This window comes from Acomys minous, assembly GCF_964271855.1.
Source record: "Acomys minous genome assembly, chromosome: 1".
Classification (NCBI taxonomy): Eukaryota; Metazoa; Chordata; class Mammalia; order Rodentia; family Muridae; genus Acomys; species Acomys minous.
Window position 1 is genome coordinate 164,905,118 of NC_140483.1, and position 19,111 is coordinate 164,924,228.

The 19,111-nt window shown below is 37.7% G+C and overlaps 1 protein-coding gene and 1 pseudogene across 4 annotated transcripts in view; one reads left to right on the forward strand and one right to left on the reverse strand.

Moving 5' to 3' along the window:
- Positions 1–19,111, forward strand: part of FRMD3 (FERM domain containing 3) — a 209,159-nt gene that overhangs the window by 30,291 nt on the left and 159,757 nt on the right. The gene's annotated exons all lie outside the window — the stretch shown is intronic.
- Positions 12,213–18,806, reverse strand: LOC311597092 (RNA-binding protein 12-like; annotated as a pseudogene). Its single transcript has 2 exons — positions 18,722–18,806; positions 12,213–14,427 (listed from the first exon to the last, which is right to left on the reverse strand). The product of its transcript is annotated as an RNA-binding protein 12-like (transcript).

Sequence of the window (19,111 nt, forward strand, 5' to 3'; positions counted from 1 at the left end):
ATGTGTGCCACAGCACACTTGTGGACGTCAGAGGCAGTTCTATCAACAATGTGAGTCTCAGGAACTTAACTCCGCTCATCATAGTTGGCAGCACCTACCTTTGCCTGCTGAGCCATGTCACCAGGCCTATGTGTTTTCTTTTCAAAGGAATATTTTTGATGGCTCATTCATGTTAATCCTCCTCAATTATAGATCAGTACAAATAGATTCAGCCTAGAAAAAGATGAAGACAAAGTTGAGTGGATAAGAAGGTGAGGATGGGTCTAGGCGGAGTTGAAGAGTTTAATCAGTGGTGACTGAACTTAGTAGCAACAAAACAAAACATGAATCTGGGGAAGTAACTTGTAGGGAGGAAAAGATCTGATGCTAGGAGAAGAGATGTTAAAAGGGGGTGAGGATCAAAAGCGATCAGAATGCATTATGTTTTTGTAATTGTATGTTTATACATGAAATAGGAATAGTGCAATGAGTATTCTTTATTAAAATGGTGGAGATATTTTAAAAGTTACTCATTAAATTACAGGAGAACTAGATGTTTTATCTATAAAAATCATTTGGGCCAACTTGCATATAATATATGTCTAATATGCCTAAATATTGTGAGCATGTATGTAAACATACATGTTCTTATAAGAATTATTTTTCATTCTCTTAATGAATGCTTGAATTATTTAAGTCTTGTTCTATCATAAAATGCCCTAATATATACTTTCATCATATATAGATATAGATGTAGCCATATCTCCTGTGTGCTGTTCTTTCTTTGTAGGGAATGGATATATTGATTAAATCCTACTTCAACTCTTCTAGGTCATGTCAGATAGTTTTCTGAAGGTTTATCTTCATTTGCCTTCCTATAAGAATATAAGAGTTTTCAATTTATCTGGATCCTATTAATACTTTGAATTGTAATGTTTAATGAATTAACAGCTTTACCGGTAGACAATGATATCATGCTTTTTAGTTACTGTCTTGATGTAAATAGAGCTTATCTAGGAAGAGAAAGGCAGTTCCAAGAATGGAAGTTGACTGGAGAGTTGGAACCTGTATGCGGCTCCAAAGCCATGGGCCAAGAGAGACAGTGCAGATTCTTTATAAGTCATTTATGTACAACTGGCCTATAATTCCTGGCATGCTTTTCACACATGCTCTGTTTTATAGTCTTCCTTCTGCCTCTCTCTGTCTCTTTCCTTCCTTCTATATTTCTTTATTTTAAACGTGTAGCCGTAGGTGATGTGAGTTTTCAATCTTTCTGTCAGTTAGCTTCTTTCACATTAACAGTGATGCCTTTCATTGCCCACATATTGACTCTCTTACTGCAACTCCAGAAATATTTGGGGGAACTGAAAGATTCTACCAATGTTTTATAATGTTTTCATGTTAATTAGTGGTCACTCCTTGCCCAAAAAAGGGTCTGGGAAGCGCTCTCTCTCTCTCTCTCTCTCTCTCTCTCTCTCTCTCTCTCTCTCTCTCTCTCTCTCTCTTTCCTTTATTTTTCAGTTGGAGAAATGGCTTTGGATTCTTTGTGGTAAAACTTGAGTCATATTTCTACACCATAGGTTTAGTTTGAAGCTTTTGTATACCCTAAGAGACACATGAAACGCAAAGTGTAAGTAAAAGTAACCTCAACCATTGTCCTTAGGAAGAACCAAAGCCAGGAAGGTCATGACAATGATTTTCTTCAGGAGAACCATCTTTGTATAGATCCCAGGTGTGATAACTTGGACAACAACAAAATACATCAAGAATGTAGCAAAGTACACAAAGTTTAATGAAGGAACACAGTGTTGGAATAGACTAAGAAGATATTGTTAAGGTGGAAGCTTTGAGCACCAAGTTTGTTAAAAAGAAAACAAAATATAAACTAAGGGTACAATTAATAATAGATTTATAAATTGGATTTTTATTGCTATTTAAAAAGACTTTAAGTGTCTACGTGCTTTTAAGATACTTCTTGCTTGAAGAGAATTTTTATATATTTTAGTACTATGGTTGGGTTTTATTTCAAATTACCATTAATTTAACTACCCAAGTAGTATTGTGACTGCCTTGACTGATGTGCAAAGATCCCACTTGACTGCAGGAAGCTCCTTCAAGTAACAGTTCAGAGAAAATGGGTGTGGCAGAAGGAAGAGCATCTTACCTTTTCCTTGCTTGGCCTTCACTCTTGCTACTGAGTTATTTTCTCTGTTGTTGCTGCTGCTAGTTTCTCTGATATCACAACTAGTACTTCCAATCTTCCATCAAGTACTAGTGCCCAGTGGTTCTCTAGGAACCTCCCATCCTCTGGCACCAGACTGGGACTGCTGAGGCACACAGCAGTATAGACTGGGAAATATAATTATTTTCAAAGGATAAAGATGTCATTTGAGCTTGTTCTTTTGTCTGTAATCATTATCTTTTGACTTTTTGTATTGTATTCATTTATGTTTAAAATCCTAACCATGTTTTATTCTTGTTTGTTTCTTTTTTAATTCTTCAGGAGTTTCACTCAGTTTTGTGTCCTTTTTATTTTTAATGCTTCAAAACCACAAGTATTCCTGTATGTGTGAGATTCCACTGCTGAGTGGCCAAATTACCTGTGGCCACACTCTTACAGCTAATAACTGCCAATAGTTCCATCCCTTATGGTAGGATTGTATGCTCAACTTCCCTCTCCATGTGAGGATTTGTCTCGATTAGTTTGCACAGGTTTTTAGATGTTGTTCCAACCACTGTGAGTTCATAGGTACAGCTGCCCTTCAAGTCTAGATGATGTCCCTTGTAGTCATCAACTACTTCTGACTCTTCTTTTTTTCTGTTTTTTCTTTTTTAATTTTTAATTTATTATCATTTATTCATATTACATCTCAATTGATATTCCCTCCCTTGTATATACCCACTCCCTCCCTCTTCTACCCTATTCCCCTCCCCTAGACCTCTGACAGAAGGGGACTTGCCCCCCCACCATATGACCACAGACTATCAGGTCTCATCCAGGTAGCCTGCTTCTCCTTCCTCTGTGTACCACTGGGTCTCTCTACCAAGGGGAAGTGATCAATTAGAGAACACCAGAGTTCCACTTTTGATTCTTAAACTATTTCTGTTCCTTCTTTTGGAATTATCCCTGAGCCTTGGAAGAATGTATGTGGCATATATTTCCTTTATAACTTGCCATTCCCTGAGTCTCTTATTCTCTAAAAGTTTGTCAGTTGTGGGTTGCTGTGTTAATCATCTACTGAAAACACAACCTTCTAGCCATGAGGGTTGAGATACATGTTTATCTATGAGTATCCAGTAACTCAATAAGAGTCAGTTTACTATTATGTCCACTTAGCTGCATAATAGTAGTAAACTCTTCAGTAGGGTCTATCACTTGCCCGATAATGATGCCAAATATGTTTTCCTCTTTTGGATTGAGAGTTAAATCCCCCCCAAAAAAATAATGGTTCACCCCCGTCATGTTCATGCCACTTTTGCACTATTACATATGCCTTGCCAGGTCAGGCAGAGTTCATAGCTAGGTATAATTGATCATAACATTTCTTTCCCAGTTGTTTTCCTTTCTTTCTTTTTTTTCTTTTTTTTTCGAAAGGCACAAAATTCAATCATTTTAAAGACATAGGCTTCTTTGTCAAAAGTCAAGTGACCATATGTGTGTGGATTCATACTGGGTCTTCGATTCGATTCCACTGATCAACCAGCCTGTTGCTGTGCCAGTACCATGCTGTTTTAATTACTATTGCTTTATAGTACAGTTTGCGATCAGGTATGGAGATTCCTCCAGAGCACCTTTTATTGTACAAGATTGTTTTAGCTATTCTGGGTTTTTTGTTTTTCCATATGAAGTTCAGACTTGAACTTTCAATGTCTTTAAAAAATTGTGTAGGTATTTTGATAGGGATTGCATTGAATCTGTAGAATACTTTTGGTAGGATGGCCATTTTTACTATGTTAATTCTCCCGATTCATGAGCACGGAAGATCATTCCATCTTCTCATGTCGTCTTCAATCTCTTTCTTCAGAGTTTTGAAATTTTTTTCAAACAAGTCCTTCACTTGCTTCTCCTAAATATTTTATATTGCTTGTGGCTAATGTGAAGGGTGTGGCTTTCCTAATTTCTTCCTCTGCAAGTTTGTCATTTGTGTATAGGAAACTACAGACTTTTTTGAGTTAATTTTGTATCCAGCCAATTTGCTGAAGGTGTTTATCAGCTGTAGGAGTTCTCTGGTGGAATTTTGAGGGTCACTTATGTACACTATCATGTCATCTGCAAATAGGAAAAATGATAGCATCTTCAACAAATGGTGCTGGTCTAACTGGATGTCTATGTGTAAAAAAATGCAACTGGACCCATATTTGTCACCTTGCACAAAACTCAAATCCAAGTGGATTAAAGACCTCAACATAAAACCAGAGACACTAAGTCACTTAGAAGAAAAAGTGGGGAAGAGCCTGGAACATATTGGCACAGGAGACAACTTCCTGAACAGAACACCAACGGCCCAGGCATTAATGTCAACAATTAATAAATGGGACCTCATGAGGCTGAGAAGCTTCTGTAAGGCAGGAGACACTGTCAAGAGAACAAAGCTACAGCCTACAGAATGGGAAAAGATCTTCACCAACCCTACATCTGACAAAGGTCTAATATCCAAAATATATAAAGAACTCAAGAAATTAAACACCACCAAACCAAATAACACAATTGAGAAATGGGGCTTGGAACTAAACAGAGAATTCTCAACAGAGGAATATCAAATGGCTGAGAAACACTTAAAGAAATGCTCAACCTCCTTAATCATCAGGGAAATGCAAATCAAAACAACTCTGAGATGTTGTGTAATCTTACACCCATCCGAATGGCTAAGATCAAAAATTCAAGCGACACCACATGCTGGCAAGGATGTGGGGAGAGAGGAACACTCCTTCATTGCTGGTGGGAATGCAAACTAGTCCAGCCACTTTGGAAATCTATCTGGTGCTATCTCATAAAAATGGGAATAGGGCTTCCTCAAGACCCAGCTATTCCACTCCTTGGAATATACCCAGAAGATGCTCCAGCACACAACAAGAAAATTTGCTCAACCATGTTCATACAAGCCTTATTCATAATAACCAGAACATAGAAACAGCCTAAATGTCCATCAATAGAAGAATGGTTAACAAAACTGTGGTACATATACACTATGGAATACTATTCAGCTATTAAAAACAAAGAATTCCCGAAATTTGTGGATAAATGGATTGAGCTAGAAATGATCATAATGAGTGAGTTAACCCAGAAGCAGAAAGACTCAAATGGTATATACTCACTTATATCTGCATATTAGCCCAAGGGGCATGTTCCATGAAAGTCTTCAAGTACCAGGAAACTGGGACAGTGGAGAGGGCATCCTATTGGGACTCTAGATGAGACAAGCATGGGAGAATAGCAAAGTAGAAGGATCCAGAGGGTCCTAGAAGTCTACAAGTAGAACATTATGATAGGCAGATTTGGGCCCCGGGGTCCCGCTCAAACTAAGGCACCAGCTAAGGACAATACAGGCGGTAAACTTTAAACCGCTACCCAGATCTAGCCAACAGTCAGAACATTCTCCACAGTAGAGTGGAGAGTTGGATATGACTTTCACATGTACTCTATTGCCTCATATTTGACCATTTTCCCTGGAGGGGGAGACCTAGTGGCACTCAGAGGAAGGACAGCAGGTTACCAAGAAGAGACTTGATACCCTAAGAGCATATACAGGGGGAGGAAATCCCCCTCAGGAACTGTCATAGGGGAGGAGAATAAGGGGAAATTGGGAGGGAGGGAAGAATGGGAGGAGACAAGGGATGGGATAACCATTGAGATGTAACAAGAACAAATTAATAAAATTATATATATCTTGGAAAAAAATAAAGACATAGGCATTCTAATTTTAAATGATCTGTCCATGATTATTATGTGTGTCAGTAGTTTTCATAGTCTATGAATGTTTGCTAGTTGCTACTATGGAAGAAACTTCAAGTCTGCACCACCTTTAGCTTGTTAATGTTCTATGACTCAAACATGTGGTGTCTTCAGCAATAGCACCATATCCATCAAGTCCTGGGGCATAACCAAGGGAAATCACCATAGCCTATTAAGTTTAGTGGTCTACAGAATGTCATTGTCCAACAATTCCAAAAGAAGTAACCCATTCCTGGCATTGGCTTTTCTTAAGTATCATTTTTATTATAATTTATTCAGATGCCATGCTGATTGTTATCCCCTCACTTCTATCTTCCCATTTACCCACTTTTGCCCTATTCCTGTCCCCTAGACCTATGACCGAAGTGTTTATCTATTAACTCTAATGTATAGGAGGGATATTCTTGTCCTGTTAAATCTGTGTGTGTGTGTGTGTGTGTGTGTGTGTGTGTGTGTGTGTGTGTGTGTGTGTGTGTACTTTAGGAACCTTCTACAGTAGTATGTTTCCATACGTCTTTTTTGAAATATCTTTAGTGAAATTCGTTTCTCCCCACACTATCATCTGTTCAGCTCCAATTTAACCCTCCTCATTCCATTATTCTCCTTTAACCCATTATACTAGCATACTATCTTCAGGCTCGTGGTTTGAATGGAACTGGCCCCCATAGGCTCATATGTTTGAATGCTTAGTTCCCAATTGACAGTTTGGAATGGGTGAGAAGGTGGATCCTTCCTGGAAAAGGTGTGTCCTTCGTGAAGGAGGTATGTCACTGGGGGTGGGCTTTGAAGTTTCAAAGGCCCATGCCAGGCTGAGCCTTTCTTTCTGGGCCTGCTGTCTGTAGATCAGGATGTGGCTCTAAGCTACTTCTTCAGTACTGTGTTTGCCTGCCAGCATGTTTCCTGGCATAATGAGAATGCACTAACACGAAACTGCAAGCAAGCTTCCAATTACATGCTTTCTTTTATAAAAATTGCCTTGGTAATGCTATTTGTTCACATCAACATTAGCTAAGACAACCTCTTGAATATCTGTCCTCACAACCTCTTAATAATTTCCTGGCCTTTATGGGTATTACAAATGAAAGACATACATCTGAAAATTAAAAGCAGACATTTAGAGTGAGAACATGTTTATTTTCTGTTTCGATTGTCATTGTCTCTATCCATTTACCTTCATATTTCACACTTTTATTTTTTCTAATAGCTGAATAATAGCCTATTAGGCTAATATATGACCTTCTCATTATTCAAGAGTCATTTGATGGACACATAGGCTATTTCCATTTCCTGCCTTGGTTATTGTTTGGTTGCTTTAGAATGCTTTTATTATATTTAGATACATCTTGTGAAGCTGTATTTTCTCCAAAACTTTTATGAATAAATGCCAGATTTTTGTCAAACCTCTTTCTGCATCTAAGAAAATGGCGATGTGGTTTTTGTCCTTTAGTCTATGTGAGGGATTCCACTTATTGATTTATATATGTTGAACCATCCTTGTTTGCATCACTAAAGTAAAGGCAGCCTGATTTTCATGGTCAATAATCTTCATGAATTGTTTAATTTAATTTGTAAGTATTTTATTGAGAATTTTTGTAACTATCTTGTGGAGGCTTGTATAAGAATCAGGCTCATATGTTTGAACATTTAGTCAACAGAGAGTGAAACTGTTTTGAGGATTACAAGTGTCTGTGTTGGAGGAGGAACGTCACTTGAGGGCTTTGAGATTTTAGAAACCCACATCAGGCCCAGAGACAGGTCTTTGCTGCTATCTGTTTATCTCTCTTTCTCTCTCTCTCTCTCTCTCTCTCTCTCTCTCTCTCTCTCTCTCTCTCTCTCTGTCTCTCTCTCTGTCTTTCTCTCTCTCCCTCCCTCCCTCCCTCCGTCTCTCTCTCTCTCTCTCTCTCTCTCTCTCTCTCTCTCTCTCTCTCTCTGTCTCTGTCTCTGTCTCTCTCTGTCTCTGTCTGTCTCTGTCTCTGTCTGTCTCTGTCTCTGTCTCTCTCTCTCTCTCTCTCTCTCTGTCTCTCTCTCTCTCCCTAGCTCTTCGCATCATGCCTGCCTGCCACCATGCCCCTGCCCCATCTTGATGATAATTAATTAACACTTTGGAACTGAAAGCAAGCTCCCAGTGCAATGTTTTCTTTTATCAGATTGCCTTGGTTAAGTTACCCCTTATAGCAAAAATATAGTAATTAAGACATATGTGCCTCAGAGTTATTGGTCTATAACTTTTTCTTTATCATTGCTGTATCTTCAGTTTTGATATCAGAGTAATGCTGCCTCCATAAAAGAAATTTTAAAATCTCTTTTTTTCTATATTTTTCAGAATAATTTGTAGAGTATTTGATGAAATCTGTTCTGATTTCATCTGGCACTTGGCTGATTTTGTTTAGAAACTTTTAATTACTTCTATTTCACTAACTGTTGTGGGTCTATTCCAATGACTTATTTTCTCTTGATTTAACTTTTGTTGGTTATATATATTTAACAGTTCTCACTTTTTTGAAGTTTTTCACAGTTTGGTGGACACAAATTTGAAGTATGGTCTTAAGTATCTTTGAATTTTTTAATATCTATTCTAATTTCTCCTTTTTATCTCTAATCTTATTAGTTTGGATAATTTTTTCTTTTATTTGGTTAATTTGACTAAATATTTGTCATTATTATTTTTTATAGAACCAATTCTTGTTTCCTAAATTCTTTGTACTTTATTATTCATTTTTATTAATTGTTCCTGTCGTCTTTCATAGGATACTGTTTTGTTTTTTTTATTGCCTATAGGTGCATCAGCATATAAGTTATTTACTTGAGATATCTCAGCTTTTTGTGTATTTTATACTGCTATAACATTTCATCTTTTGACTGTTTTCAGTTTTCCCGATGGACTTTAACATACTGTATATTCTTTTTTTTTTAAGCATTAAAGCATCAGCCTTTATTTTGCAACATGTTTATTGAACAGTATCCAAACTTCTTCTTTATAAACAGAAAATTGTTAATGATGCCAGTAGTAGTTGTTGGCACCGTTGTGATCACACTATCAACAGCCCTTTGGCTGTGCTTGATTTCAAAAGTTTGGGCTACAGAACTGCCAATGAAATGCTGAAGTAAAATAATTTACACATGGCAATTGTATGAGTGGAAAAAGTGATCGCCACCAGAAACTTTTCCCCCAAAATGGACTAGGACTCCTTTTACACATTATTCACTCATTTTCCCAGTGCTTTTAAATTCGAGTGCATTTTATTTTTACACACTTGACTCATACTTGTACAGTCAGAGAATCCAGCACAATAGAGTTTGAGTAAGCTTTTGTATTTCCTTATTTTTGTGCAAGGTGACCATTTCCACCTAAAGCTGTGCATGTTTGCTTACTTCCTTTCATGTATGAACATACTCCTAGATTTTCCTCAAGTGAGTCAAGACTGACCTTAGTTACACTTAATATTACTATCTGTAAGACTGGTATTTCCTAATGTAGCTTTAATTATCAATGCTTTGACAACTTAGAATACAAGTCAGGAACTACATTTCAGTTAACACTGTGCATTAAAGCTAAACTCATAATAGCCACTAATAATTGCACATCCAGACTAGTATAAACACATAAAACACCTCCAAATTATGCTTATGAACTAAATATGTCACTGAAATTTTAAAAATTTATAAATTTTCTTATTTACAAAATACATTGGTAGGTTTCTCTAATCCTTTAAAACAAAAAGAAAAATAAACACTAATAAAAACTCAGGAGAAAACAAATTAAACTAATGAAATAGATTCTCTTCCGTGAATGTCAAAGTCACCAAAAACACGCAATAAAATTTACACATGAAATTAAGAATACATTGACATTGTTTACAAACACACTTGGAGCAAAGCTTTACAAAGCCTTCATATCATACAAATGAAAAAAATTATGTAAATTCTAATCTATACCAAACCTAATTCTGATTGATTGAATTTGTCTGACAAGAGGTATGAATAGGTTCATAGAACATATTTTTATGGTTATTAAACAAGAACAAAACCTAAAACTTCAATACTCCAAACAAGATAAGACAATATACTTAGCAGAAATGTTTACTTAACAACAACAACAACAACAACAAAATCACATATAAACATATTGCTTTTTGAGGCAGTATCTATCTGCCAGGCAAATTGTGTTTGTGAAGTATCAAGTGATTCACAGTATAGCTACTTCTTTTTAAAGTGTGCACAATCCTCCTCCTAAACAAAAACCCCATAAGTCTATAGAGTTGAATAGACTTCCCAAACTTTATCACAAGACTGTTGCCACTCTTAACTCTAAAATTACATGGCAAAGCTGTATTGTGTTCCACCACCTCAGAACACACAAAAGGCGCTACATACAGACATGCATATTTTGTGTGTGCAAATATATGTAAATGTGTGTATATCATATATATATATATATATATATATGAGAAATGCTTCTTTTAAAAGTAAATGCAGACTTATAATGTTGGTGTTTAAAGCCAAAGTAACATGAAAGATAAAATGTATTCCCATTATTATTCATCAATCTCTAAATCTGTGTGTTATGTTAATGTGAAACAGCTTTCAAGCATTTTAAATAAAGAAACAAACCCTAGGTAGAGCCTTAAGTGTCAGTGAACAAGATGTGATAAATCAAATGCTTTTGCAGAAAGGACCATTTGTCCAACCGAAGTCTATGCGATTTCCCCCTACCTAAGTGTCCTGATTACCAAATGTAAAGAATAGGACAAAGCAAGGAGAGACTCAATTCTCTCTTCTGACAGCTGTACTTATAGACTCTGCATAAAGAATTTTTGAGAACAGCCTCCAAATTAACCTCCAAAAAGCCTCCAAATTAACATAATTAAACACACATCAACCTATGGTTCAACTTAGGGATCTTTCTTTCTACAATAATACTGTTAACAAAACTACCAATTTCAACTTCAGGTTTAAATTCCAAGATAGAATGCTTTCTTATGGACTCCTTTGTTCCAAAACTTTACCTAAATTGGGACAAAAGCAATTTGCTACATTAGTCCATCACAGTAAAGGCCTTCAAATAAAACACCTAAACACTGATTCCTAAAGTGGTTTCTGGTTTTCATTGCCATCCAAACAATATGAACAAATTTAAAACTTACTAAACTAAGTAAAACTTAGCAGTCAACCCAAAAAAGGCCAGTAGGACTCCATAGTTTATTTTATGGTAAAAGTCATTCCACACAGTCATAAGTGTGACATTAGAATTCTAAGTTCAGGATTAGATAGCACAAACCAAGTGTGGAGATTTTATATTAGAAATTAATTAAAAACTGAAAGACCCCCAAAGGGAGACCCTCACTCAAGCCTCGGGATGGCGTGCACCCAAAGACACACAAACGACCGTCTTGCTGTAAACACATGAGGCAGTTTATTGGCGGAGCTCCGGGTAGACAGTATCTCACGCAGGAGACAGAGGGGTCGACCCAGAAGCCCAGGGGTTAGGGGTTTATATGGGCAAGGGTCGGGGGGGGGGAGGGGGGAGTGGGAAGTTTTGGCGCAGCCACACGATTGGTTGTTTCAAACATTTGAACATCAGCAAATTGCGTAGGCAGATCTGGGGTAGGCTCAGACTTAATCACATGGGTACAGTCCTTGGTTCCTGTCTTTCTTGGAACCCGAGGGTAGATGTTTATCTGAGCTAACGACACATCTGGTTAAACTCAAACCTGGAACATTGTGTGCGGGCCTCAGGGGGGGATTAAGCAGACACCATAAGATCGGATGAGGGGTCTTGGCTCATTACTCACTCGACCATGTCCGGTACCTGTTTCTCTCAAGAATTTGTCCTTGTGTATCTTCCCTATCTTTTATGGCCAGCCGGTCCCTGGAACACTCAATAGACCTTTGTCTCCTATCTCTGCATTCTTTGTGACTTATCATCTGGGACCTTGGGCTAGCATACCTGTCGACCTGCACTTATGAGTTAGAGAGCTCTGCTGTTCTGGTTGCTTTAATGCTAATTAAAAATTTTCCCTTTCAAAACCAACAAAATAGTTGTGCTTATTACAAGTGAGTCAATTAGGTAAAGCAGCAATGTCTGAGGTAGGACTGTCTCTACAGCAAGAACCCTCAAGAAGCAATAAAGGTACATACAATGAATCCAGATACAGAGATTTTATTCAATTTTAAAAGAAAATGAAGATTTCAGACAAAGCTTTGACTCTATAACAAAACAAATATGTCCAACTTCAAATCAAATTGTTAAAATAGCCAACTTCTAATTGTCAGCAGCTGGCAAAAGTACCTTGAACAAGCTCTACTCACAGTTCTATTTTCTTCATCCTATGTGGTATAAAAGAAAACCAATGTAGATTTCTTAATAAGCTTTGTATGATCATCGTGTATTACCAATGGTCTCTACCTATAGGCCAAATTACCATAACAAATTGCAATGTTTATTCTGTGAGTTGTAAACAGCCAACCAATGCTCTCTGTTATAGAAACCAATCTATCTGCAATTAAAACAATCCACAGGTTCTAGCCTGGAAATACTAGGAAAACTATCTGGATGCATTAATCACAGCAACATGAAGATATGACCTACAAAGAACTGATATAAACAGCTGGCTACCCTAGAAGGAGTTTTACCTTTCTTGAGCCTATAGGCCTATCATTTAAGTCAATGAAGCAGCTGTGGCTTCATCCCGAGATTCAAAGGCCACCATGGTTTCACCTCTAGGCATACCTTTTTCATTGTACTTCAAACATACTGAACCAGGGATTACTTGATAACCATTAAAGAAATATAAATTTCCTCAATAGATATAGTAAAGGGCAAGTTCTGCACCTTAATTATCGTAGTTTTTTTCTGGTTTTCCAGAGCTGGCTCCAAAGCCAGGAGGACCCCCAATATGGATTGGGCCAGGACCAGGATCAGGACCAAAGGCTGGAGGCCCATTCAATTGCCTGGGAACACTTCCAAAACCAGGAGGAGCACTTAAACTACCCGGGCCATTTCCAAAACTCTGAAAGATTCCCCCAAATCCTGATGGCCCACTTAAATTATTCGGTGCACCCCCAAAACCTGGAACTTCCAGTCCTAGGCCAGGCAAACCACTGTTCCCAACTGAAGGCATAAGAGGTCTAACATCACCAAAGGCACCCCCTAATCCCGGAGCAGGAAGTTTAACTTTCCAGGGAAGTTAAATGGTGGCCTATTATTGGCCCCCTTCTATCCTAAAGTCAAGAAGACATGCTCTTCTCCTCCTGCACTGGGCATGCCAGTACCGGGTATTGCAGGTACAGATATTGCAGCACCGGGTATTGCAGGACCGGGCATTGCGAGACCTGGTATTGCAGGACCTGATGTTGCTGGACTGGACATTTCTGGACCAGGTATTCGAACACCAGGCATTCTAGCAACAGGTATTCCAGCACCAGGTATCCCACCACCAGGTATTCCAGCAGTGGGAATTGCCGCAGCAGGCACCCCTGCACTGGGTAGCACAGGTGCCGCAGGATTATCTGGAACAAGCATCTTTAAGCCCTTTTTTCCTTGGGTTGGAGGATTTTTTTCGATCTCTCGCAAATATTCTAGGGTAACTATATGAACAAATATAGTTCTCTCCTATTCAGCTTGTTACGGTGTAAGTGTTCAGACTGACGTGCATCATCTTCCATTTTAAACTGAACGAATGCCTGCCCTAGGCCTTGCCCGTTGTTATCAACAAGAGCATGTACAGCATTCTCATCCACTGGGATTCCTTCTAGAAAGTGAATTCCATCTTTGTAATGCTGCGTGGAATGTTTGTTACTTGGGCACAGATTTTAGCAGACCTGACTTCCCCCTCCATATTTAACACCATTTCCTTCTGGTCATAGTTGAAGTTCTGAAGTAGTTTTAGAATCATATCTATTTTTTCTAGCATACCTTTCTTAGTAATAGGAAGAACATGAATAAAGTGATTGCCCATGTATTGCTTATGACGGCAGAGAGCAGCCTTATAGTCAGAATCATTCCTGAATTCTACAAAACCTTCACCAGTTGCTTTCCCATTGGGTCCATGAACTATAAAAATACTATCGTCTGCAATATCCAACTTCTTTTTAAAAAAAAATCAATGACATGCTTGTTTTCCACTTCAAATGGTAACCCTTTTAAGTAAACACAAAAACCAGCCTCATGTGGTGATCTTGATCGTGACCTTTTCTGCCCACTGGGCGACTTTGACCTTGGAACTGTCTGTGGAGGGGGATGGGCTTGTCCAGAAGGCCCCATTCTTTGTTTAAAAGTGATATGACCTCCAGCAGCTACCCACTGTCTCTCTGTGGCAGGACTGACTTCCACGCAGTGTTGAATCGTCAGCATTCTGTTCTGTTTAAAAGCTTCAAATGTATCTTGAGGGGAGAGAAATTTAACTAATCCATTCCATTATTTCAGCCTACATGATCTTTTAACAAATGCACTGTGTCAACACAGAGCCCATGGAAAAACTCTCTGACATCATTCTCTAATGCAAAAAAGGTAGTTTTTATTAGGCAAGACTGTCACTTGCTTGGTTAGATTTATTTCATGAGGTTTTTTTTTTTTTTTTTTGAGGCTTTTATTAAAGGTGCTATTTCCATGTCTTCTTTCTTAATGTGTTTGGCATTCATATATAGGAAGTGTGTGTGTGTGTGTGTGTGTGTGTGTGTGTGTGTGTTTATTTTGTATCTTGTGGACCGGGCGTGGTGGTGCATGCCTTTAATCCCAGCACTCAGGAGGCAGAGGCAGGTAGACTGCTTTGAGTTCAAGGACAACCTGGTCTACAAAGGGAGTCCAGGACAGCCAAGGCTACACAGAGAAATCCTGTCTCAAAAACAAACAAACAAACAAACAAACAAACAAAAAACACTTTTGCTGGTAGTACTGGCATGTGCCATGTTTGCCTTCCTATCTTTATCTTGAAATAAGTGTGACTCGTGCTAAAAAGTGGAATTCATGGAATTCATTATTCAATAGACAATTACAGAACTTGCTTGTTTCCAAATAAATGTCTAAATCCTGAAAAAAAAAATTGTATCTTGTTCCTTTGTTGAAAGTGATTATCAGATGTAGATTTTTCCTTGTGGAAAATACTCCAAAGGGATTTTATGTATAATATCCTATTGCCTGCCCCCTCCCCCACACACAAAGAATACTTTTACTTTTTTTCTTATTTGTATCCTCTTGGTCTCATATAGTTGTATTATTGTTCTAACTAAGACTTTAAGAACTATATTGAATATAGTCAATGCTTATATAGGTATATTCAAAAAGGAGCAATCCTTATCTTGTTCCTGATTGTAGCAGAAATGTTTAAGTTTCTGTTCACTTAGGATGTTGGCTGTGTATGTGCTATATATTATCTTTACTGTATAGAGATACTTCTTGTATCCCTAGTCTCTTCAGAACTTTTATCATGAAGGGATGTTGTACTATTTTCAAAGGGCCTTTCTCCATCTAATGAGTTATGTTTTTAGTCTACTTGTCATGGGCTGTATTTATTGACTTATGTATGTTGAGACATACCTACAATTCTGGGATGAAGCTATTTGATCAGAATAGATAAATTTTTAGGTGTTCTTGCATTTAGTTTGCAAGAATTTTAGTAAGAATTTTTGTTGCTATGATCATAACCAATATAATATTCTCTTTGGGTTGGGTCATTTGATAACAGGCTAGTACTAGCTTCATAAAAATTGGAAACAATTCAGTTTTAATTTTTCAAAATAATTTGAAAAGCGTTGGTATTAATTCTTGCTTATGGGTCTGATAGAATATCTGCCTTTTGGGTTTTTTTGTTGTTGTTGGGATATTTTTAATCACTGCTTTTATTTCACTAGGGATTATGTGGCTGCTTGCACAGCTTATTCAGTTATGGCTTAACTTGTACATACCATAAAATTTACCTATTACTTTTAGATTCCCCATTTGACTGAAAACAGATTTTCAATATGGTTCTCTGAATTTTCTCATTGTCCATTGTTCTGTCTCTAATTTTACTCATTTGGATCATCTCTCCATTCCTTTTAGTTAGGTTTGAAAAAAAAAAACAAAAAATATAAAACACTTTCAATCTTGTTTATTTTTTCATAAAAACAAGTGTTCATTTCATTGGTTACTTATACAGTTTTTTGTTTCCTTTCTTCCTTCCTTCCTTCTTTCCTTCTTATCTGCCTGTATGTCTGTCTCTCTGTTTCAGTATTATACAATCTCTTCCTATATACTTTTTCTATATACTTCCTATATACTTATTTCTTTTGTTTTCCTAAATTTTCAAGTATACTATTGAGTTATTAAGAGGACATCTCACTGAGTTTTTGCTGTAACCCTTAATGCTATGAACTTGCCCCTTAGAAGTGTCTTCATGTGTCATATAGGATTTGTATGTTGTGTTTACATTTTCACTTGATTTTAAACGCTTTTACATTTCTTTCTTGATTTCTGCCTTGATTCAATTTTTTATCAATGGTAGGTTGTTTATCTTTTATGAGTTTCTGTACTGGCTGTCATATTTATTGTTGGCATCTGCTTAAATTCATGGTGATCAGATAGGATGCATACATACACATACACAGAGGAGGTGGGGTGCACATTCCCAACAGAATGATTTGTTACATGTATTTAAAGACTAGAAGGCTGGGCTCCCCAATTATACCTCCTCCTCATTTCAAGAGATTAGTCATGACAAGGAAAAACATCTTGATTATACATGTATCTGTCCTGACAACACAGCAACCGAAGCCAAGGCTGTTTTGTTTTTAGGAAACTAAAAATACACAGAATGCCTGTTAGCAATTTAGTCAGCATTATCAGCTGTTACAAACCCTTTTTGTTCATTAAGCCTCCTCTGCCTTTTTTACTCTGTGGCAGATGGGAGGTTCCTGGAAAAAGGAAAATATCATATCCACTCTGCCAGTTTTTTATTCTTAAAGATCATGCTTGTCCGTGTCTCAGCAAGACTCCAATGCAGAGTCTGACCAGACTTAATGATCATGGAAAGCACGTTGGGTTCTTTTGTCTGATATTAACTGAGGTTGGTCAGTGTATCAAATGCTGGGAGAATTTAGTTCAGTGGTGGTCTTTGTGTACCCCTTGCTTTTAATCAAATGATGTCTTCTGGGCCACTTATCTTAGTATCAAATGTGTGACGTGTCTCTACTTTAGAAATGCAGTTGTCTCTTGTATGCAACAGAATGATGGGTCCTGTTCTTGCATCCATTCTGTTAGCCTGTGTCTTTTTCCTGGGGAGCTGAGGCCATTGGTGTTGAGTGAGTGGTATTAATAACTGGTGGTTACTAGTTTCTGTTATTTTTATATCGGTGGAAGAGAGAGAGAGAGAGAGAGAGAGAGAGAGAGAGAGAGAGAGATTCCTTTCTTTTGGATTTGTGGACATATAGGATCGGGACAGAGGCTGGGACTTGCAGTCAGAGTCTTGGTTAAGAGCTGCAAGTTGTATGAACGAGTTGGGGGATGGAAGGACAGGGAGAGGCAGGGGTGTCAGTAGCTCTACAAGCAGACTATCAAGGGTGGTGGGTCTGGACCCAGAGAAGCCTGCACAAACTGATGCACCCCCAAGAACAATGCAAGCAGAGGACCTAGACCCCCTGTTCAAGTATAGCCAATGGACATACTCATTCTCCACATGGCGAAGGGAGGGGGAATGGGGCACTACCTCTTGCAAGATCTCTGGGGCCTGGAAATTGATCACTGGCCCTTGGCAGAGAGGCCCTGTGGGAACACAGTGGAAGGGGATGAAGGCTGTCTAGATGATACTGGATAGGCCGTGGTCAGACAGTGAGGTAGGAGGACCCCACAGGTCACAAGTCTAGGGAAAGGGGAATAGATCAGAAAAGGGAGCGGGGTGGGAGCCGGAAGATAAGAGCAAAGTGATTACAATCTAGATGTAATTTGAATTAATAATAATAATAATAATAATAATAATAACAATAACAATAATAATAATAATTTTAAAATATTAAAAGAAAAGAATTGTAGTTGTCACAATTTGGTGTTCATTATCTATGCAAGTTTGAAGTTTGTGATGGCTGAGTATTTGTGGTATGTGAAATGTTTATTTGTAAATTTTTAGTTTTCTTTGAGTCTGTAAAATTTTTGTTTTCCTACAGATCTGAGCTAGTAAATCTTCAGTTCATCTGGGTCCCAAAATATTTTGATTGTAAATTAAAATGTTCTTTCTTGAAGTTGTCCACTGAGGAAAAAAGTAAAGATCTCCCTCCCGGGGTTCACTCTTAAGAAAGCTATCATACACTGATATGTCAAGCATGCAAAATATAGGTATAAAGAATCATCTTTTAAAAGGTATGTTTCACATTTTTTTTTATATTTCATACATACATATAGAGATATAATGTAGAAAGCGAAGACTTTTAGCCAACAAATATTTCTAGTGATGCCAGTAGGAGACAGCCAGCTCTCTTAGGTTTCTGTGAGCTCATCCATATTTTTGAGTTTTCCTATAAAGCAACAATAATTGAGTTTGTTTTCAGTATAGTGCATTTTTTTTTAGCCATGTAGGGCAATAGTGTACTCTTTGAAGGTAAAGTGCAGTCAATGTTTTTTCAACACACTGTGAAAATAAATCTCAAGCATTCTTAAGACATGAAAACCAGAATTCCAGTTCTCTTATTACCTACAAGCCATCACTCAGTTGTCATCCAAGGATAAATAAAAGCAAGAGATTAAGTGAAGTGAGAATACCTCCGATCTTAACGTCCATTACTTCCTGCCTCTGCCAACCACTGACTTGGAAAATTACCAACCTTTTAGAGCTCTAAGTGTCACGTGCCCAGCAATAGGCTTGGATTGACGCTGGTGAAGGACCATCCCTGACCGAAACTCTGGCATCTCTGCTCTCTCACTACCTCTTTGGCCATGGTATTGTTTACTCACTTCTGAATACAGCAGTTAGCTCTGCTCCTTACAAGTTTATTTTAAAAAATTTAGAGAGCGGGACTTAGGAATGAAGAAAAAAATGGTTTTAAATATGTACATCATCTTTCCTCCACATAGAGTCCTGGGATAAAGGTAGGACCAAGCCTGCAGAGGTTTTTAGCTTAGCATGTTTGTTAGAATGGGGTACATCTGGTTTTTGGTTCATATTTTGCTTCAAATGAAAATGTTCTTATTTCATAGAGATACAATTAAACAGC